This window comes from Oncorhynchus nerka, linkage group LG6 (assembly GCF_034236695.1).
Source record: "Oncorhynchus nerka isolate Pitt River linkage group LG6, Oner_Uvic_2.0, whole genome shotgun sequence".
NCBI classification, from domain to species: domain Eukaryota; kingdom Metazoa; phylum Chordata; class Actinopteri; order Salmoniformes; family Salmonidae; genus Oncorhynchus; species Oncorhynchus nerka.
This window is the reverse complement of record NC_088401.1, coordinates 47,997,517-48,020,409: the sequence shown is the minus strand read 5'-3', so window position 1 is coordinate 48,020,409 and position 22,893 is coordinate 47,997,517. Positions and strand designations below refer to the sequence as shown.

Genomic DNA, 22,893 nt, shown 5'->3' with positions numbered 1-22,893 from the left:
CCTATATTCATCAATTACAAATATTTTATTTTCTATGCATTCCAACACCTAGCTGGACAGCAAGATTAGCATGGATTCTCAAACACTTTTATTATATAAGATAATGAGTGCGCAGCTGGTTTGTGTTCTGTTGTGTCACACTCCCCACTGTGCACTCACTCCTGTTACCGTCAAGCATCGCAGGTGAGAGGGAATCTCATAGGCTAATGAGGTGAGAGTGGACGCTAGGAGCTACGCCTTAGGAATGAAAACACTGAGTTGAAAATCACAGACAGGAAGTATGGAATAAGTGGGCTGTGTATTTGTGTGTGTGTGTGCATGTGTGTGCATATGCCTGTGTGTGTGTGCACTCGCATACATGCATGCATGCTTGTCTGTATTGTGTGTGTGTGTGTTGGGTTTACACTGTGGCTGTGTGTATTGGTCCAGGCACTGACCCATGGTCATGGCCCCCAGGGGCCTCTCTCTGTGTGTAGGGCCCAGTCCTGAGGGAGAGGCAGACAGGCACACAGCTGTGTTGGCCCGGGAAAATGCCAGCTTTACGGCCCCTCTGAGGCTCTGTGCAGGAAGCAAAGCTTCCCAGTACACACTGGTCCCCCTCTCAGTCCCAGTACTTTCATTTGGCACAAAATCTTTAGCTCAGGCCAAGGTGGCACAGAGAGAGAGGGCTGGAGAGAAAGAGAGGAGAGATAGACCAGCCACCAGCAATTCTCTGTGTGGCAAGGAAGACATGGCTGCAGTGTTTACAGTGAGGCTTGACTCGCAGGTGGCACAATGCATTTGCAATTAAGGTATTGTGTGTTTTGGTCTGACAGACTGAGATTGAGAGTGAGAAAGAGAGATGGGGGAGAGAGAGAGAGAGGGATAATGTTATCTGTACGTGTCTTGGCCTCCTGTACAGTAGATGAATGACCCAGTGCTTAGTGGTTGGTATTTTCACATGCTATTTTCTCCCCTAGACATCAACCCTAAATGGTATTATGTAACCTAGAATTGATGCAGAGTAGGACTGCTTGAGATGCAGAATAGGTTGGGATTTAATATCTCTCCTCATCTCTCTCCTGCTCCCAGGAGCCCTGCTTCCAGACAGGCAGATTAATACCACTCAGAGCTAATTGTCTAGTGGATGCCATGTATCTGGGACTGGGAGCATACAGTACTATGGAAACCGACATTATGTCTGGGCCCAAAGTTGGATCTGGGGTAAAAGTTGGACTGGATTCCCTTGATAGGGTCCAGTCTGGGGTAAAATATGAATTGGGTCCTACCACAGTACACTTTCTCAGAGTCCAGATCCTACAGTAGCTATACAGTAGCTATTACAGTGAAATAATACCATGCTATTGTTTGAAGAGAGTGCACAGTTTTGAACTTGAAAAGTTATTAATAAACCAATTAGACACCTTTGGGAAGTCTTGAAACAACATTTTGAACAGAAATGCAATGGTTCATTGGCTCAGTCTAAAACTTTGCACCTGCACTGCTGCCATCTAGTGGCCAAAATCTAAATTGTACCAAGGCTGGAATAATACATTATGTCCTTTCTCTTGCACTTCAAAGACTTGCACTTTCTTTCAAATGGTATCAAGAATATGTGTATCCTTGCTTCAGGTCCTGAGCTAGAGGCAGTTAGATTTGGGTATATCATTTTTAGGCGAAAATTGAAAAAATGGGTCCGATCCTTAAATGTTTGGTAACACAATCTATAAACCACCTGCTTATTTTTTCATAGCTTTGTAGAATTTTCTGTAACTATATACTCTAAATGCTTCACTCAGTTGTAGTTCAAAGACAAGTGTTACCACTAACAGATGCCCTTGTCTTGATATTGCACTGTAAAAAATATCTAGTCGTTTGAACTAATTATTATTAAGTAAGCGGTTCCACAGCCATTGATTTTTTTACTAAACTTTTTGGTCCAAGTGTTACCTGAACTCAAAACAATTTGTGCCCAAACTTAGTTCCAACTTGAGAAAACATAAAATGTGTTTGCTGGAATTGTCTCATATGTTTAACTAGAAATTAATATTTTCTAGGCTGTGGAACTAGTTACACACACATTCACACAAAGTGCTTTTAACATACAACGTTTTCAACTTACATATGACACATGTTGACATAAACTGATTAAACAAAACATTAAGAACACCTTTTCTTTCAATGACATGGAAAGTTGAATCCAGGTGAAAGCTATGATCCATTATTGATGTCACTTGTTAAATCCACTTCAATCAGAATGAGACAGGTTAAAGAAGGATTTGTAAGCCTTGAGACAGTTGAGACGTGGATTGTGTATGTGTGCCATTCAGAGGGTTAATGGGCAAGACAAAAGATTGAAATGCCTTTGAATGGAGTATGGTAGTAGGTGCCAGGCGCACCAGTTTGTGTCAAGAACTGCAACGCTACTGGGTTTTTCATGCTTAACAGTTTACCGTGTGTATCAAGAATGGTCCACCACCCTAAGGACATCCAGCCAACTTGACACAACTGTGGGAACCATTGGAGTCAACATAACATCCCTGTGGAACGCTTTCGAGGTTGCAACTCAATTTTAGGAAGGTGTTCCTAATGTTTGATATAACCAGTGGACATGATAGCATTGTGCATTGTTCATGTTTATAGCACTTAATGTTTATCTTAGCCCTGTTAAAAGTACTCCCAAGAAAAACTATTTTTGTCATTTTAAGGAGGAACATTAAAACAGAGTAATATGCCCCACCAACATTGGACAACTACACAGAAAATCCTCAAATTGCTAAAATAAGTACATGAAATCAATGATAAGAGAATAGTCAGATTAACTGGTAAATGACAGACATGGTGACGTGGCAGGGAGGTCAGAATTCCATAAACCAAGAGGTTGTGAGATAAAACCATGTTCAATAATTACTGTATAAATGAAGATGCACAAAGTAAACGTGTCAAATATGTACAGTACCAGTCAAAAGTTTGGATACACCTATTCATTCAAGGGTTTTTCTTTATTTGTACTATTTTCTACATTGTAGAATAATAGTGAAGACATCAAAACTATGAAATAACACATATGGAATCATGTAGTAACCAAAAAAATGTTAAACAAATCAAAATATATTTTAGATTCTTTGAAGTAGCCACCCTTTCCCTTGATAACAGCTTTGCACACTCTTGGCATTCTTTCAACCAGCTTCACCTGGATTGCTTTTTCAACAGTCTTGAAGGAGTTCCCACGTATGCTGAGCACTTGTTGGCTGCTTTTCCTTCACTCTGCGGTCCAACTCATCCCAAACTATCTCAATTGGGTTGAGGTTGGGTGATTGTGGAGGCCAGGTCATCTGATGCAGCACTCCATCACTCTCCTTCTTGGTCAAATAGCTCTTACACAGCCTGGAGGTGTGTTGGGTCATTGTCCTGTTGATTAACAAATGATAGTCCCACTAAGTACAAACCAGATGGGAAGGAGTGTCGCTGCAGAATGCTGAGGTAGCCATGCTGGTTAAGTGTGCCTTGAATTCTAAATAAATCACAGACAGTGTCACCAGCAAAGCAACCCCACACCATCACACCACCTCCTCCATGCTTCACGGTAGAAAACATGCAGAGATCATCTGTTCACCTACTCTGCATCTCACAAAGACATAGCGGTTGGATTCAAATTTGGATTCATCATACCAAAGGACAGATTTCCACCAGTCTAATGTCCATTTCTCATGTTTCTTGGCCCAAGCAAGTCTCTTCTTCTTATTGGAGTCGTTAGGTAGTGGTTTCTTTACAGCAATTCAACCATGAAGGCCTGATTCGCGCAGTCTTCTCTGAACAGTTGATGTTGATGTGTCTGTTACTTGAACTCTGTGAAGCATTTATTTGGGCTTTAATTTCTGAGGGTGGTAACTAATGAACTTATCCTCTGCAGCAGAGGTAACTCTGGGTCTTCCTTTCCTGTGGTGGTCCTCATGAGAGCCAGTTTCATCATAGTGCTTGATCGTTTTTGAAACTGCACTCAAGAAACGTTCAAAATTCTTGAAATGTTCTGCATTGACTGACTTTCATGTCTTAAAGTAATGGACTGTCATTTCTCTTTGCTTATTTGAGCTGTTCTTGCCATAGTATGGACTGGTGTTTTACCAAATAGGGCTTAATTGAGATGCATTCCAGGTGACTAATTCATGAAGCTGGTTGAGAGAATGCCAAGAGTGTGCAAAGCTGTCATCAAGGTAAAGGGTGGCTACTTTGAAGAATCTCAAATGTAAAATATGTTTAACACTTTTTTGGTTGCTACATGATTCCATGTGTTATTTCATAGTTTTGATGTCTTCACTATTATTCTACAATGTAGAAAATAGGAAAAAATACATAAAAACCCTGGAATGAATAGGTGTCCAAACTTTTGACTGGTGCTGAGTGTGTAGCCAGTTGCCTTTTTTCTTAAGATGCCCAAATAATAATTTAAGTTGAATGAACATATGATACAAGTTGAGCAAACATACTTGTACGTTTGGGCCAGCAATGTTATATTGTTCAGGGAACACATGGCCCGATAAATTGAGTTAACATAAAAGGGCTGTGGAACCAGTTACTTAATAATAATTAGTTGAAACAACTAGATGATTTGTTTTACAGTGTGGTGTCCTGGAAGAGGTTACCCTAAATATTTCTCTAGGAGCAGAGGTCTCCATCTGGCCTGGCAGATATTATGTCCTAACAGAGGTAATTTCACTCACGATTGCCTGGGATTATAGAGCATCCACAATCTCGCCAGGAATGTGTTACTAATTTGGGCCATTCTTCTCTTTAGAGACCAAGTGTGGCTTACATACAAACACACATGTTCACACACACACACACACAGAAATACACAGCACAGCTATTCCATACCTTCCAGTTTGTGATTCATAACTCAGTGTTATCATTCCTAAGGCGTAGCTCCTTGCGCATAGCCGTGTGAAATATGGGTGCTAAGGGGGCTGCAGCACTGCCTGAAAAATCGGAATAAGTGTTTTTATTGAAAAATATACATATAAAAAAATTGCACAAAAGTAGTGCACTGGGCCTTTACTAGTCCTGTATTAGCGGACCAATATAGTCGTCTGTAGCATGCCAGTGCACAGTGGGGAGTGTGACACAACATAACACAGACCAGCTGCACTCATTAGCTTACATAAAAAAGTGTTTGATGAGAATCCATGCTATTTAGTAAGGAAATGCATGTGGTCTCTCTTTCGCACTTCTTCTCCCACACCCTCTCTCTCCTATCCCTTAATCCCTCTCCCATTCTATTTCTATCTGTTTCCTTCCCACCAGTGTTGGAATCTTCTAGGTTTAGTGTACTGGTACTGACATCAACTTGAGACTGCAGATTTGCTATCTCAAGTGGAAAGCACTCTTTGGGCAGAGAGAGCCACCCCTGGTAGGCATGACTGGGTCCAAGAGCAAGGCTAAGACGTTTATTAGGGCACATACCAATTACTATTTTTGAAGAGTTGCATCTCGTCCGGAACGCATCTGTCTTTCATCGGAATGTTGGGTCATCCCACGCCCTCGTAGTGCTGTTGTGTCTGTTCCAAGTGGCTAGGACGATGTCCACCAGCCAGGGCTGCTAGTCACATACCTGGCTGGGACTTGTGTGGGGTTATTGTCAGGATAAATGAAAATCAAGCAGTACCCCAACCTTACGGGGTGGGGTGGTAAGTAATTGGAAACAAATAATTTCATTCAATACAATTCTACTCTCCTGCAAATCAAAAATGTGTTAATCTGTGCAGTTTTTTGGTCTTTTAGATATACTAATATTCTCAATTCCAGAGCATTTAAAAAACTCCCATAGGCCTTTTTCCCATGATATCATGGCACTTATTTATTTAAAAAATGCAATGTTATGATTGGCCTAACATGAACCCATGTCATCCATTAAACTGTATATGTGGGCTCCAGACTAACTTTTTCCCCTGGTGGCACTGGTGCCATTAACATTTTCAGATGGTGGCACCAGCCCATGATTCGGTTACACCAACATTTTGTCACAGCGTCACACAATAGAAAATGTTTGTAATAATGTTACACACTCTTAGAAAAAAGGGTTCTTCGGCTGTCCCCATAAGATAAGCCTTTTGTGTTCCATGTAGAACCCTCTGTGGAAAGGTTTCTAAATGGAATCCAAAAAGGTTCTAACTGGAACTAAAAAGGGTTATTTTATGGGGACAGACAAAGAACCATTTTAGGTTTTAGATAGCACCTTGTTTTGTAAATGTAAAGTCATTCACAGTGCTATTGGTATGGTATGATTCAAGAAATAAGTTGTTTCATCTAACATTTCCAAGCAGGAATGCATGATAAAGATATTTTGATGTGCAACATCTAAACCAGTACATTTTGGGTTGACAATTAGGCCATTGTGTCACACCCTGATCTGTTTCACCTGTCTTTGTGCTTGTCTCCACCCCTCTCCAGGTGTCACCCATCTTTCTCATTATCCCCAGTATATTTATACCTGTGTTCTCCGTTTGCCTGTTGCCAGTTTGTCTGGTCAGGTCTTACCAGTGTGTTTCCCCTCTCCCTGCTTTCGCATGTTCTGTTTCCCCGGTTCTGACCATTCTGCCTGCCCTGACCCAGAGCCTGTCCTGCTGTTCTGCACCTGCCTGACTCTGACCCGTTGTGCACAAATATCAATAGGCTAATTCACTTGGGGCTAATAACTGTGGAAAGGGAAACTCGAAACCAAAACAGGCAACTGTTTTTTTTTGTGTGTGATTGAATTAGGAAATTTGCGCAATAAGTATGCATTTTTCTTTACCTCCCCTTCTCTCCATCTAGGCTACTCAGAGCACACGGGGACAAACAGGGGCAGGGCAAACACTTTCATGCAGGATCAGGATGCTACTGTTTGACTAAATCATGGTTTTAGCTGCCCCACAATTATAACGTTTTGAGCAAAGTGACCAGCTAATTTCCAACTCTCAAGTTTGTCTACTAGCTCACGTTTGTTGCCGATACTTTAGGCCTAGGGCTTATTTGACACATTATTTGAAAGGATTTGAGGGATGGTTTAAGAGGTTAAGACAGCTTCATGTTCCTCTGTGTCCACAACACTGAGGACTTATCATTGTCCTCTCACACCAGCACAGTCATAAAGGCATGGTAGTGCCTCTTCTGTCTCAAGAGGCTAAAACAATTTGGTATGGCCCCTCAGATCCTTAGGAACTTTTACAGCTGCGCCATCGACAGCATTCAAGCTGGTTGTATCACTGTATGTTATGGCAACTGCATCGCCTTCGACTGGAAGGCCCTACAGAGGGTGGTGCAGATGGCCCAGTGGATCACTGGGAGTGAGCTCCCATGTACATGCCAGACGGCATCAGAGAAAGGCCCGAAACATTGCCAAAGACTTCATCCACCCGAGACATGGACTGTTCTCCATGCCCCTGTCCAGCAGATGGTACTGGTGCATTGAGGCTCAGACCAAAACTCCTAAACAGCTTCTTTCCCCTGGCCATAAGACTGTTAAATGGCTAACAAATACTGCTCCCCCTCACACCCGCAACTAAAATGATTATTGATTAGATTTATTACTACCACTATGCTGCTGTTCATTGATTGCCATTATTACCTATCTCATTATCTTGCTGCTGGTCACTATTACTCCTGTTTACATGTACAGTGCCTTCAGAAAGTATTCACACCATTTGACTTTTTCCACATTTTGTTGTTACAGCTGACCGCAGTCAAATTCCACATGGTGACTAGGCTTGTCCATGCTCTGATGCTGCTGATGGTCATTAGTAGCCTACCAAACCTGCTAACTGCCTCGTACTCAGCACTCTATTGTCCCTTTAATCACTCTGACGTCATTGCAAATGTGTTCTGAAATCTAATCAAATACTTCATGAGAGCCAATGAGCTCATGAAGCGCAACAATCTATAGGCTATGCAATTGCGTGAGAGAACTGTTTTGATGACCTCTATTAAGAATAGGAGGATAACATCCGCTTTCTATAGGCTAGGTCTACTATATTTATTTCTCAACTTGCCTAATATTAAGCACATTGCTTCTTTTTACAACCGGAGTATATCCAACCTGGATGGCATGAAAATGAACCAAGGGAAAAACATCTTCCATTCGCTATTTAAGTACATACAGTAGATTACGTGTTTTTAGACTGGACTATTATCATGGACCATTCTAAATCAAAACACATTTCACACATATACTAAATAATATATGTAAAGACAAGATTAAATCAAGGATAATCTGATGGATGACAATATTAGCCTATCACTTGTGAATGATGTATTATCACTTGTGAATGATGCCCATCTTGTGTGCAGTAAGGCAAGAAAGTGCATGCCTTTTTTTGCGACTTTTTCAAAATCATAGTCACACACCTCATGTAGCCTAGCCCATAAGCTTATATGTTTGATAAGGTTAGCATCACTAAAGTGGCCAAATAGCTTCTTAAAAGTAAGCATATTAATCTGCTTTACAATGAGTGTAGAGCCTAACTGGCATACATGTTTTAAGTTAGGGGAAGATCATTTTCACCATAATAATGCACATTTATATTAAAAGCATTACATGCATAATCACATTTGCGGTCACTTTTGAGAATGGTGTTTTCCCATTTTGGAACATTTGCGCATACAGCCTTGTGCGCATTGCTGAACTTATAATGTGAAGAAATATCCTAATAGTTTATCGACATGTTAGAGTAAATGTTTTGATCTGTTACGTCAACCTCATTGTTTAAAAACGTTTTTTTTAATGCTAGTGGTTGTATTAATTTGGGATCTATCGCATCCCACAACTGTCCCAGACTACATTTGGAATATTTATTTATTGAATAGGTAAACTTTTGCACTATGGGGGATAATAGAATGACATAGGCTAGTGCTTTTGCTGTTCGTTAGGCCTGCTCATCTCTTCCAATATCTTCAATATGCACCTCAGAATTGGATAAGGACGTGCGCAGTCGCTTCCCCGATGTGTCTGTCTTCACTTGTAGCCTGTGAGAAAGACCTGATTACATGACAGGCATTGGCTAATACGATTTGAGCTGTCTGAGAGAGCCATGTGAGTTAGACGTGCTTCGGGAGAAGGGAATTATAATTATTATATTCAGCCCAAGGGCACAACGGCCACTGCCCGCCAAAGGAATGGATTTTTTTTAGGGTGCATTACGGTCACACTAAGGGGATGCCGCCGGGAAATTTGAGGCATTATCAAATGCTTATCAAATTGTGAATGAGAGACTGATGAAGTGTGTGCAGCCTGCGCAAAGAAAACAAAACCGAGCTCATGCCTTTCATGCAACTTTTTTCAAATCATCATACAACCTTAGAATGTATTAAAAGTCCAAACATATTGCCCAATGTTTGTATCACATTTAAAGTTGCCTAAATAACTGTAAATTAAGCATATGGGAGGACCTGTTTCTTTGTTAACCACTCAACACAGAATAGCCACATGTGCACACTCCCTAAAATCGTTTGGAGAAGATATACTTTCTTTTTTATTCAGCTATGTTCAATTGTATTCTTCATACTATACATTAATATAAAATAATGCTACGGAATTCTAAGCAAATCATGTCTGCTAAATTAACTAATGTAGCCCATAGCCATATGGAAAAGCCAGATCAGGGCCTAACATAAGGGCAACTCCGAGTATGCTATTCTGTAATTTATTCTCACATCTAAACGCTCCCCTCACCTTTTTCCTTCGCTACTGGAGTTCAGTGCACAACACATCAGCTGTCTAACTAGGCAAAAAAAAAATTCAGAGCCAAACCTTCATATCATAATCGCTACACACAGCCTACATCATTATCATCATATTATAACATCATAGTCAAAATAGCTACCAGAACTAATGCGTTAGTAAACCCATTACAACGATGCAGTACAGTGTACAGTTAGCAAGGAGCTTAGCAGTTAAATATGACCATGACTTGGAAGAGTTCCAGTGTTGGATAGCCATAGCCAGCTAGCTAACATAGCATCCCTATCTGTTTGAGCAGACTAAACTAGCTAGCTGCATTCGCTAGCTAAGTAAGGGAAAGTGAAAAAATACATATAGCTAGCTCTCTCTCGCGCACGCTTCATTTTTCAAGAAATTGATTTGTTCAAAACTGTTCAACTATTGTCTTTCTCACTCTGAGTCGACTACTCATGACATTTTATGCACTGCAGTGCTAGCTAGCTGTAGATTCTTATTTCAGTACTAGATTCATTCTCTGATCCTTTGATTGGGTGTACAACATGTCAGTTCATGCCACAAGAGCTCTGATAGGTTGGAGTACATGCTCTGGAAGTTGTCATAATTACTATGTTAGTCTGAATTGAAGTCAATGTACCCAGAAGAGGACGGAAACTAGCTGTCCTCCGGCTACACCATGGTGCTACCCTACAGAGTGCTGTTGGGGCTACTGTAGACCTTCATTGCAAAACAGTGTTAAACAATCAATTATTTGGTGACGTGTTGGATTCTAGCTTGAAATTTGTTCATGTTACCATACTACAACTTATTGATTACTTTACATGTATGTTGGGGTCAATGGAGGGTGGATAAGAACTAGGTGTATGGAGAGTTACTGAGTGAGACAATGGGGGGAGGCAGGAAGTTTACATTCTGTTCCTGACTAGCAACAGAGATGTGTTGGCTATCTAGACGTGCAAGGAGGTGACTCCTCCTAGGAGGAGGGTATAAATATATGTGCTTGTGTAAATATGTGTTTGTCTTTTGCAGCTGTTTGACCCAGTGGGTGAATAAACTTGGTTTGAGCTTTTACTAGTTGTCCGTTAGTTATTTACTCTGTTTGTCAGAACTAAACTCATGTGAATATATTTAGTATAGTTTGATCTAAAAAGGATAACGAATGTTTCACTATTTAAATGTTTCAGAAATTCACTGAGGATTATGGTCCTCCCCTGAGGAGCCACCACTCATGTGCAATAATAGCGTTTAACATAATTTTTGAATGACTACCTCATTTCTGTAGCCCACACATACAATTACCTTTAAGCTCCCTCAGTTGAGCAGTGAATTTAAAACACAGATTCAACCACAAAGACCAGGGAGGTTTTCCAATGCCTCGCAAAGAAGGGCAACTTTCGTTAAATGGGTAAAATAAAAAGTAGTCATTGAATATCCCCTTGAGCATGGTGACGTTATTAATTACACTTTGGATGGTGTATCAATACACCCAGTTACTACAAAGATACACGCGTCCTTCCTAACTCAATTGCTGGAGAGGAAGGAAACCGCTCAGGGATTTCACCATAAGGCCAATGGTGACTTTAAAACAGTTAGAGTTTAATAGTTCTTATAGGAGACAACTGAGGATGGATCAACATTGCAGTTACTCCACAATACTAACCTAAGAGTAAAAAGAAGGAAGCCTGTACAGAATAAAAATATTCCAAAACATGCATGCCATTTGCACCAAGTCACTTGACACTGCAAAACATGTGGCAAAGCAATTCATCTTTTTGTCCTGAATACAAAGTGTTATGTTTTGGTGAAATCCAATACAACACATTGCTGAGAACCGCTTTACATATTTTCAAGCATAGTCATAGACTGCATCATGTTATGGGTATGCTTGTGATCATTAAAATCCTAGAGGAACACCTGGTACAGTCTGCTTTCCACCAGACACTGGGAGATTAATTCACTTTTCAGCAGGACAATAACCTAAAACACAAGGCCAAATCTACACTAAAGTTGCTTACAAAGAAGACAGTGAATGTTCCTGAGTGGCCACGTTACAGTTTTGACTTAATCCTACTTGTAAATCTATGGCAAGACATGAAAATGATTGTCTAGCAATGGATGAACAACCAATTTGAATGAGCTTGAAGAATTTTGCAAAGAAAAAGTGGCAAATGTTGCGCAATCCAGGTGTTTGAAAGCTCTTAGAGACTTACCAGAAAGACTCACAGTTGTAAACGCTGCCAAACGTGCTTCCTCAAAATCAATTTAAGCCATTTAGAATTCAGGCTGTAACAAAACAAAATGTGAAATAAGTCAAGGGGTATGAATACCTTCTGAAGGCACTGTATATATTACTACTAGTTTATTAACATAAGTATATCTATATCCCTGCTACCAGTCACTTTTCATCCCTGTTTACATGTACAGTACCAGTCAAATGTTTGGACACACCTACTCATTTAAGGGTTTTTCTTTATTTGTACTATTGTCTACATTGAAGAGTAATAGTGAAGACATCAAAACTATGAAATAACACATATGGAATCATGTAGTAAACAAAAGTGTTAACAAATCAAAATATATTTTATATTCTAGTCGCCCTTTACCTTGATGACAGCTTTGCACAGTCTTTGCATTCTCTCAACCAGCTTCACCTGGAATGATTTTCAAACAGTCCTGAAGGAGTTCCCACATATGCTGAGCACTTGTTGGCTGCTTTTCCTTCACTCTGCGGTCCAACTCATCCTAAACCATCTCAATTGGGTTGAGGTCAGGTGATTGTGGAGGCCAGGTCATCTGATGCAGCACTCCATCACTCTCCTTGGTCAAATAGCCCTTACATAGCCTGGAGGTGTGTTGGGTCATTGTCCTGTTGAAAAACAAATGATAGTGGGACTAAGTGCAAACCAGCCATGCTGGTTACGTGGGCCTTGAATCCCTCTGTGACAGGGGGAGTGGAAACTTACTGTGTGCAACAGTGAGTGGCAATTGATGGCAAGCTGTTAAAAAAATTCTAGCATGTCTGGGTAACAGGTTTGACGTGTTACGCTCAGTTTTCCACCACAGAACACCAGAAAATGGCCACAAATATTACAACCAGCTTACCTGCTTTTACTGTTTTTTTGTTTTTCTTATAATTGTTTTTTAAATTTATTTAGAAAATATTATTTTAAAAGGAATATAAAAATGTATAACCTTTATCTGTTCCTGTCTCCCCCAGGGTCTTTCAATCCAGACTTCCGCCCTCCTGAGACACTGTTCAAGGTGATCTTCTGGCTGGGCTACTTCAACTCCTGTCTCAACCCCATAATCTACCCCTGCTACAGCCGAGAGTTCAAACTGGCATTCATACGCATCCTCAGGTTGGTCTATTACTTTACTACCTATCATATTACTGTACTCCTTAATTCCTCTGCATCTTCAGATTGGTCTTTCATATTACAATTTACTCTGAGAGTGGCCAAGTATTATTCGTAGTAGCCCTTTGTGTGTCTAAAGTTCTGTACATTGTGGTTGTTGTTCTGAGCCATGTAGAAGCCAAATTCAAATGTCCACTTTTACCCTAAATGTACAATAAAGCGTTTTAATTTGGACTTAATCCTTCCCCCACCTCTCCATCCTCAGATGCCAGTGCCACCATAGGAGACGCCCAGGCTGGCATGCCTACAACTACCGTACCTCCCACTTCAATTCCGCCAGCCACTCACGAAAAAGAACTCGGCTGAGTCTGGCCACTCACAGAAGAACCCTGCCTGCCTCAACGGGAGCCAGCGCACCCTGTCCTCCTCAGCCAGCCCCAGTCCGAGCTACATGCTGGCTTGCCCAGAGGGGGAGGCCCTCTACACCTGCTGGGCCTCCGCCGCCTCCAGGTCCCCCTCCTTGCTGCCTGGGAGTCCTGCTAGCTGCCAACTGGGAACACTGAGGGGGGGTGTGGGGAGTGGAGGGACCCATGGGGGGATGTCTCACAGGGAGTCTGGTCAGGGGGTGTTCTTGTTCCCCTGTGGGGGGCAGAACGGGGAGTGTGGAGGGGACATACCTGAGGATAAGGTGTGACTCTCTGGTAGTCTTACAGATTCATGAGTTGTTGTTGAATGATTCCTGATGGGGATTTGAATCATGTTTAGTCCTGGACTGATGATGGGGAGTGATGTATGGTTCCATTCACTGTCAGTGGTTCAAGTCAAGTGATCCTCGAACGGTCAATGGTTTCGTATTGTTGGTATGGGAAATGGTTGACGATGCCCTCTGCTGTATGTTAGCCAGCTTTACTGAGCATCAGGATCAATCCAGCATCTGTTAAATCGAACTATCACTATCACTGGCAGAGGAAAACGACTACAGATGAGGCTGTACTGTATTTCTCATAAACCACAAACTGTATACTATGGATTTGACAGAAACAAAGTCATGACACCTTGTGACTACGTGTGGAACTGCACCCTAAGCTGTCATCCTTCCTCTTTCAGTTTATCCTGATCTGTGAATGCCTCTTCTCTGCTGGGTCTGTGGTCAGTCAGAGATTGGGGTTGTGTTACATGTAAAGATCTGATGATCACTTTTCTGTTGCTGTCACTTGATATCTGTATGGAATGTTTGTGCAAATAAAGTATAACCTGGTAATTTAGTGTACTCATCATAAATCTAGTGGTTGCAAAAGATAAAGGAGGAAAAAAAGAGTGTGGCGGGAACATAGAGGGTGTGCTTTGATTTAAGAGATTATAAAGCCACTGCTACTGTTACACGCACTACCCCATCTATGAAAAATGTGATACACTCCATAAATAAATGTATTTTCAAACATTACTCAGTCATTCATATGTCAAAGATACTATATATAGCATACTTAGATTAAGGGCTTGATTCAAGCCGTAGCGTGGAAGAACTGTGTTGTAGCACGCTTGACATTTGAGGTAATTTCCAATTGAGCCGACATTTGCAGCGGTTACTGTGAATGCAGTCTTGCGAGCGCGGTAATGTTGCCTTTAATTGTAAATCGGGCTACAGCGCAGATCCATCGCGGTACGGATTGAATCGAGCCCTTAACACTTCAACTGTCGTATGCCAATGGCCACTGATTTTCGATTTTGCAAATAAATAAAACAAATGTCTATATTGTACAATATGTGTGTCTCAGTGTGCCTATACCGTTTTTTCTTCTTCTATGGTAGGCCTATCACAATTGGACTTTAAGGAGAAAACAAGTGCATCCATGGGAAATATGGGAGTTTTTTTTAACCTCTACTGGATCAGGGGGTTGAGCTAACGTAGGCTAATGTGATTAGCATGAGGTTGTAAGTAACAAGAATATTTCCCAGGACATAGACATTTCTCATATTGCAGAAAGCTTAAATTCTTGTTAATCTAACTTTACTGTCCAATTTACACTAGCTATTATAGTGAAAGAATATCATGCTATTGTTTGAGGAGAGTGCACAGTTATGAACTTGAAAATGTTTTAATAAACCAATTAGGCACACTTGGGCAGTCTTGATACAACATTTTGAAATTCAATGGTTCATCGGATCAGTCTATAACTTTGCAATACACTGCTGCAAACTAGTGGCCGAAATCTAAGTTGCACCTCGGGTGGCATAATACATTATGGCCTTTCTCTTGCATTTCAAAGATGGTACAATTTTTTTTTTTTAAACACGTTTTTTTCTTTGTATTATCTTTTACCAGATATAATGTTATATTATTCTACAGTAATTTAACATTTCCACAAACTACAAAGAGTTTCCTTTCAAATTGTATCAAGAATATGCATATCCTTGCTTCAGGTCCTGAGCTACAGGCAGTTAGATTTGGGTATGTCATTTTAGGCAAAAATTTAAAAATAGGGAACGGATCCTTAAGATGAAATGCTCCGGAGTTGAGAATATTGGTAGTCTATATATACACATACACCAAAAAGCTGAACAGATAAACACATTTTGGATTTGCAGGAGGAGAGAATTGCATTGAATCAAATTATTAATTTCCAATGAGGGAGGGGTGCCGCTAATAATAAACATTTTGTTTATTTATTATTCCTTTGGCCATATTGTGTAGGCCCTTTTGCAATGTTTGAATTGCCATGGTAACTGTCCTTATTCCATCAGCTTCCCAGCTAGTGCATTGAGTTCCTTGAAGGTTGTGGGAACATACGTTTTTTGGTTTCCCATTGGTTCTGGGAACGAAGCCATAAGTTCTCTGACCGGTAAAACTGAAGAAAAAAATAACGTCCTGAGAATTGAAGTGTTCTGGGAACTTACATTTTTTGGGTTGCAGGGAGGTTCTAAGAACGTTTTACTATAGTTTCCTGAATGTTTCCTGGGAGGTTTCATTATAGTTTCTCGATTGTTAAGACACTTTTAATGAGGTCGACTGGGGTCGACTTGGTTTCCACCATAACCTAATGAGCACAACATCATTATTTTTTTGCATAAACTGTAAGTCATTACTCATAGCTTTCACACAATGCAAATGCTAAGCATAGTTTTGCAAAACAGTAAACACGATTCTCAAAAGACGCAAAAGTCAGTTGAATAAATCAAGTAAAACAAAATTAAAACATCTGCTCACAGCTGACACGAATTACTCAAAAAAATGTGAGCCTCGTCTGCATGTGTGCGAAACATCTTTGCAAGAATGGCCCAAGTAAGAGGCCGAGGTCAAGGACAAAGGAGGGGTAGAGGGGCTCATAGAGGAAGATAGTTCAGCTCTCAGTTTCTTAGGGCTAGGCGTCCCGATGGGACACCTGTCGACAACTTCTGGTGAAATTGGAGGGCGTGCAATTCAAATAAATCATCATAAAAATTATGGATATTAAACATTTAGGTACATACAGTGGGACAAAAAAGTATTTAGTAAGCCACCAATTGTGCAAGTTCTCCCACTTAAAAAGATGAGAGAGGCCTGTAATTTTCATCATAGGTACACTTCAACTATTAGAAAATAAATCCAGAAAATCACATTTTAGGATTTTTAATGAATTTATTTGCAAATTATGGTGGAAAATAAGTATTTGGTCAATAACAAAAGTTTCTCAATACTTTGTTATATACCCTTTGTTGGCAATGACAGAGGTCAAATGTTTTCTGTGAGTCTTCACAAGGTTTTCACACACTGTTTCTGGTATTTTGGCCCATTCCTCCATGCAGATCTCCTCTAGAGCAGTGATGTTTTGGGGCTGTTGCTGGGCAACACGGACTTTTAACTCCCTCCAAAGATTTTCTATGTGGTTGAGATCTGGAGACTGGCTAGGCCACTCCAGGACCTTGAAATGCTTCTTACGAAGCCACTCCTTCGTTGCCCGGGCGGTGTGTTTGGGATCATAGTCATGCTGAAAGACCCAGCCACGTTTCATCTTCAATGCCCTTGATGATGGAAGGAGGTTTTCACTCAAAATCTCACGATACATGGCCCCATTCATTCTTTCCTTTACACGGATCAGTTGTCCTGGTCCCTTTGCAGAAAAACAGCCCCAAAGCATGATGTTTCCACCCCCATGCTTCACAGTAGGTATGGTGTTCTTTGGATGCAACTCAGCATTCTTTGTCCTCCAAACACGACGAGTTGAGTTTTTACCAAAAAGTTCTATTTTGGTTTCATCTGACCATATCACATTCTCCCAATCTTCTTCTGGATCATCCAGATGCTCTCTAGCAAACTTCAGATGGGCCTGGACATGTACTGGCTTAAGCAGGGGGACACATCTGGCACTGCAGGATTTGAGTCCCTGGTGGCGTAGTGTGTTACTGATGGCAGGCTTTGTTACTTTGGTTCCAGCTCTCTGCAGGTCATTCACTAGGTCCCCCCATGTGGTTCTGGGATTTTTGCTCACCGTTCTTGTGATCATTTTGACCCCACGGGGTGAGATCTTGCGTGGAGCCCCAGATCTAGGGAGATTATCAGTGGTCTTGTATGTCTTCCATTTCCTAATAATTGCTCCCACAGTTGATTTCTTCAAACCAAGCTGCTTACCTATTGCAGATTCAGTCTTCCCAGCCTGGTGCAGGTCTACAATTTTGTTTCTGGTGTCCTTTGACAGCTCTTTGGTCTTGGCCATAGTGGAGTTTGGAGTGTGACTGTTTGAGGTTGTGGACAAGTGTCTTTTATACTGATAACAAGTTCAAACAGGTGCCATTAATACAGGTAACGAGTGGAGGACAGAGGAGCCTCTTAAAGAAGAAGTTATAGGTCTGGGAGAGCCAGAAATCTTGCTTGTTTGTAGGTGACCAAATACTTATTTTCCACCATAATTTGCAAATAAATTCATTAAAAATCCTACAATGTGATTTTCTGGATTTTTTTCCCTCAATTTGTCTGTCATAGTTGAAGTGTACCTATGATGAAAATTACAGGCCTCTCTCATCTTTTTAAGTGGGAGAACTTGCACAATTGGTGGCTGACTAAATACTTTTTTTGCCCCACTGTACAAGTATCTTATATCGGTTAAAAGCTTAAATTATTGTTAATCTAACTGAATTGTCCGATTTACAATAGGCTTTACAGCAAAAACATGCCATGCGATTGTTTGAGGATGGTGCCCCACATCAAAATATTTTTCAACCAGCACAGGCTTCGTAAAATCACAAATAGCGATTAAATATTAACTTATTTTTGAAAATCTTCCTCTGATTTGCAATCCAAAGGGTTACAGCTACAACATGCATGGTCATTTTGTTAGATAAAATCCTTCTTTATATCCCAAAAAATCTGTTTAGTTCGCGCCATAGATTTGAGTAATCCACTTGTTCAACATGCAGAGAAAGAAATCCAAAGAGCTACCGCTAAACTTTGTTTCAACAAGTCAAAATACATTTCTATTTAATCCTCAGGTACCCTAAAATGTAATTAAACTTTAATATTTCATATGGAAACAAGTATGGAGGCAGGGTAGCATAGTCGTTAGAGCGTTGGACTAGTAACCGAAAGGTTGCAAGTTCAAATCCCCGAGCTGACAAGGTACAAATATGTCGTTCTGCCCCTGAACAGGCAGTTAACCCACTGTTCCTAGGCCATCATTGAAAATAAGTATTTGTTCTTAACTGACTTGCCTAGTTAACTAAAGGTTAAAAAAAAGTAGGAAAGTACTGCGCCCACATACTGATTTCCGACTCTGACTCCCAGTGGCAAAACTCAAATTTCTTCCTCGTTTGGAAAGAAACAAGCCTGAAATCTTGAACAAAGACTGTTGACATGTAGTGTAAGCCATAGGAATTTCAATCTGGGAGCGAGAATTGCATATGACCAGCTTTCCATTGTAAGAGCATGGGATCTCAAATCTCATACATTATTTAAAAATTTCTACAAACTTCACAGTGTTTTCTATCCAATGGTACCAATTATATACATATCCTGGCTTCTGGGCCTGAGTAACATGAAGTTTACTTTTTAGGGAAAAAAGAATACAGTCCATGCTGTGATAATATATTTTCTTGCCTTTTATGGTCATACCATAATTATAGTATCAACAAATGGCACAGACATAATGGCACTGAAGATTTTCATCTGGATCATCACAACTAGCTAACCAGCAATCCCGGATGACTACTCCTGGCTAGCGTTTCCATCCCAGAGCAAGCACCAATTAGCTTGAATCTAGCCCGGCCAGGGCTCCTGTGCTACCACCGAAGTATACTCCTGGGCTACAATATCCGGACCCCTTCTACAGCCGGTAGGGGGCATGGAAACCCGTAGATCCCCTACGACTGGAATACCGACATAATCTGTCCGAGGACTCCCAACACGCCCCTCAGGCGTGACACCCGCTGAAGGCCCATTATGCCAACCAGCTAGGCCTGCTGGCTACCTAGAGCTACTTGGAATCCTACTAATTCCACGACTGGCCTATCGACGTCACCGCACGAATAGGCAAAAACAGACTCACCCCCATCGCAACGTCCCCCAAAGGCTAACTTTCTAGCCCCTGCTATCTGCTTGCTCGCTTACCCGGTCTGATAACTCTTGCTAACTGCTTGCTTGCTAACCCGGTCTGCTAACTGCTTGCTAACCCGGCCTGCTAACTGCTAGCTTGCCCCGGTCTACAAACTGCTAGCTGCCGGCTGCGGCCTGCTAACCGCTAGCTTACTTGCCCGGTCTGCCCAGTCTGCTAGCTGCCGGCTCCGGCCTGCTAACTGCTAGCTTACCTGCCCGGTCTGTAACTGCTAGCCCATGCTAACTGCTTGCTTGCTAACCCGGCCTGCTAACTGCTAGCTTGCCCCGGTCTACTAGCTGCTAGCTTGTTTAGCCCCAGCCTACTAACTGTTAGCTTGTTAGCCTGCTAACTGTCTGAATCGTCTCCAGCCAGCCCAACCACTCACTGGACTCATATGTTCACTTGGCTACGCATGCCTCTCTCTAATATCGATATGCCTTGTCCATTACTGTCCTGGTTAGTGATTACTGTCTTATTTCACTGTAGAGCCTCTAGCCCTGCTCAATATGCCTTAACCAACCATGTTGTTCCACCTCCTACATATGCGATGACATCACCTGGTTTAAACATCTCTAGAGACTATATCTCTCTCTGTAGTCACATCCTACCTTACCTTTGTCTGTACACTATGCCTTGAATCTATGCTATTGTGCCCAGAAACCTGCTCCTTTTACTCTCTGTTCTGAACGTGCTAGACGGCCAGTTCGTATAGTCTTTAGCCATACCCTTATCCTACTTCTCCTCTGTTCCTCTGGTGATGTGGAGGTTAATCCAGGTCCTGCAGTGCCGAGCTCCACTCCCACCCCCCAAGTGCTCTCATTTGTTGACTTCTGTAAACGTAAAAGCCTTGGTTTCATGCATGTTAACATTAGAAGCCTACTCCCTAAGTTTGTTTTACTCACTGCTTTAGCACACTCTGCCAACCCAGATGTCTTAGCTGTGTCTGAATCCTGGCTTAGGAAAACCACCAAAAACCCTCAAATCTCCATCGCTAACTATAACGTTTTCCGCCAATATAGAACTGCCAAAGGGGGCGGTGATGCAATCTACTGCAAAGATAGCCTGCAGAGTTCTGTCCTGCTATCCAGGTCTGTACCCAAACAATTTGAGCTTCTAAATTCACCTTTCCAGAAACAAGTCACTGTTGCCGCTTGCTATAGACCTCCCTCTGCCCCCAGCTGTGCCCTCGATACCATATGTGAATTGATTGCCCCCCATCTATCTTCTGAGCTCGTGCTACTAGATGACCTAAACTGGGACATGCTTAACACCCCAGCCATCCTACAAACTAAGCTTGATGCCCTCAATCTCACACAAATTATAAATGAACCTACCAGGTACAACCCCAAATCAGTAAACACGGGCACCCTCATAGATGTCATCCTAACTAATTAGGACGCCCTCCAAATACACCACTGCTGTTTTCAAACAAGATCTCAGCGCTCACTGCCTCATTGCCTGCATTCGTAATGGGTCTGCGACCAAACGACCACCCCTCATCACTGAAACACTTCTGCGAGCAGGCCTTTCTAATTGACCTGGCCGGGGTATCCTGGAATGACATTGACCTCATCCAGTCAGTAGATGATACCTGGCTATTCTTTAAAAGTGCCTTCCTCACCATCTTAAATAAGCATGCCCCTCTCAAAAAATGTAGAACTAGGAATAGATATAGTCCTTGGTTCATTCCAGACCTGTCTGCCCTTGACAAGCACAAAAACATCCTGTGGCGTTCTGCATTAGCATCGAATAGCCCCCGTGACATGCAACTTTTCAGGGAAGTTAGGGATAAATATACACAGGCAGTTTTCAAACAGAAATTTGCATCCTGTAGTACTAACTCAAAAAAGATCTGGGACACTGTAAAGTCCATGGGGAATAAGAGCACCTCCTCCCAGCTGCCCACTGCTCTGAGGCTAGGAAACACTGTCACCACCGATAAATCCACTATAATTGAGAATTTCAAGAAGAATTTCTCTACGGCTGGCCATGCTTTCCACATGGCTACCTCTACCCCGGTCAACTGCCCGGCACCCTCCACAGCAACCCGCCAAAGCCCCCACCATTTCTCTTTTACCCAAATCCAGATAGCTGATGTTCTGAAAGAGCTGCAAAATCTGGACCCCTACAAATCAGCCGGGCTAGACAATCTGCACCCTCTCTTTCTAAAATTATCTGCCGAAATTGTTGCAACCCCTATTACTAGCCTGTTCAACCTCTCTTTCCTTTCGTCTGAGAATCCCAAATATTGGAAAGCTTCCCCGGTCACCCCCCTCTTCAAAGGGGGTGACACTCTAGACCCAAACTGCTACAGACCTATATCTATCCTACCCTGTCTTTCTAAGGTCTTCGAAAGCCAAATTAACAAACAGATTACTGACCACTTCGAATCCCACCATACCTTCTCCGCTATGCAATCTGTTTTCAGAGCTGGTCATGGGTGCACCTCAGCCACGCTCAAGGTTCTAAACAACATCATAACCAACATCGATAAGAGACATTACTGTGCAGCCGTATTCATCAACCTGGCCAAGGCTTTCGACTCTGTCAATCACAACATTCTTATTGGCAGACTCGACAGCCTTGGTTTCTCAAATGATTGCCTCGCCTGGTTTACCAACTACTTCTCTGATAGAGTGCTGTGTGTCACAGGGTTCAATTCTCGGGCCAACTCTCTTTTCTTTATACATCAATGATGTTGCTCTTTCTGCTGGTGATTCTCTGATCCACCTCTACGCAGACGACACCATTCTGTATACTTCTGGCCCCTCCTTGGACACTATGTTAACTAACCTCCAGACGAGCTTCAATGCCATACAACTCTCCTTCCGTGGCCTCCAACTGCTCTTACACGCAAGTAAAACTAAGTGCATGCTATTCAATCGATCACTGCTCGCCAGTCCAGCATCACTACTCTGGACGGCTCTGACTTAGAATACGTGGACAACTACAAATACTTGGGTGTCTGGTTAGACTGTAAACTCTCCTTCCAGACTCACATTAAGCGTCTCCATTCCAAAATTAAATCTAGAATCGGCTTCCTACATCGCAACAAAGCATCCTTCACTCATGCTGCCAAACATACCCTCGTAAAACTGACCATCCTACCAATCCTCGACTTCGGTGATGTCATCTATAAAATAGCCTCCAACACTCTACTCAACAAACTGGATGCAGTCTATCACAGTGCCATCCGTTTTGTCACCAAAGCCCCATACACTACCCACCATTGCGACCTTGTACGCTCTCGTTGGTTGGCCCTCGCTTCATACTCATCGCCAAATCC

The 22,893-nt window shown here is 41.9% G+C and overlaps 1 pseudogene; it reads left to right on the top strand.

Moving 5' to 3' along the window:
* The window catches only part of LOC115130504 (alpha-1A adrenergic receptor-like), a 35,059-nt pseudogene extending 20,271 nt beyond the window's left edge, over positions 1-14,788 (top strand).
* Positions 14,789-22,893: the final 8,105 nt, after the last annotated feature.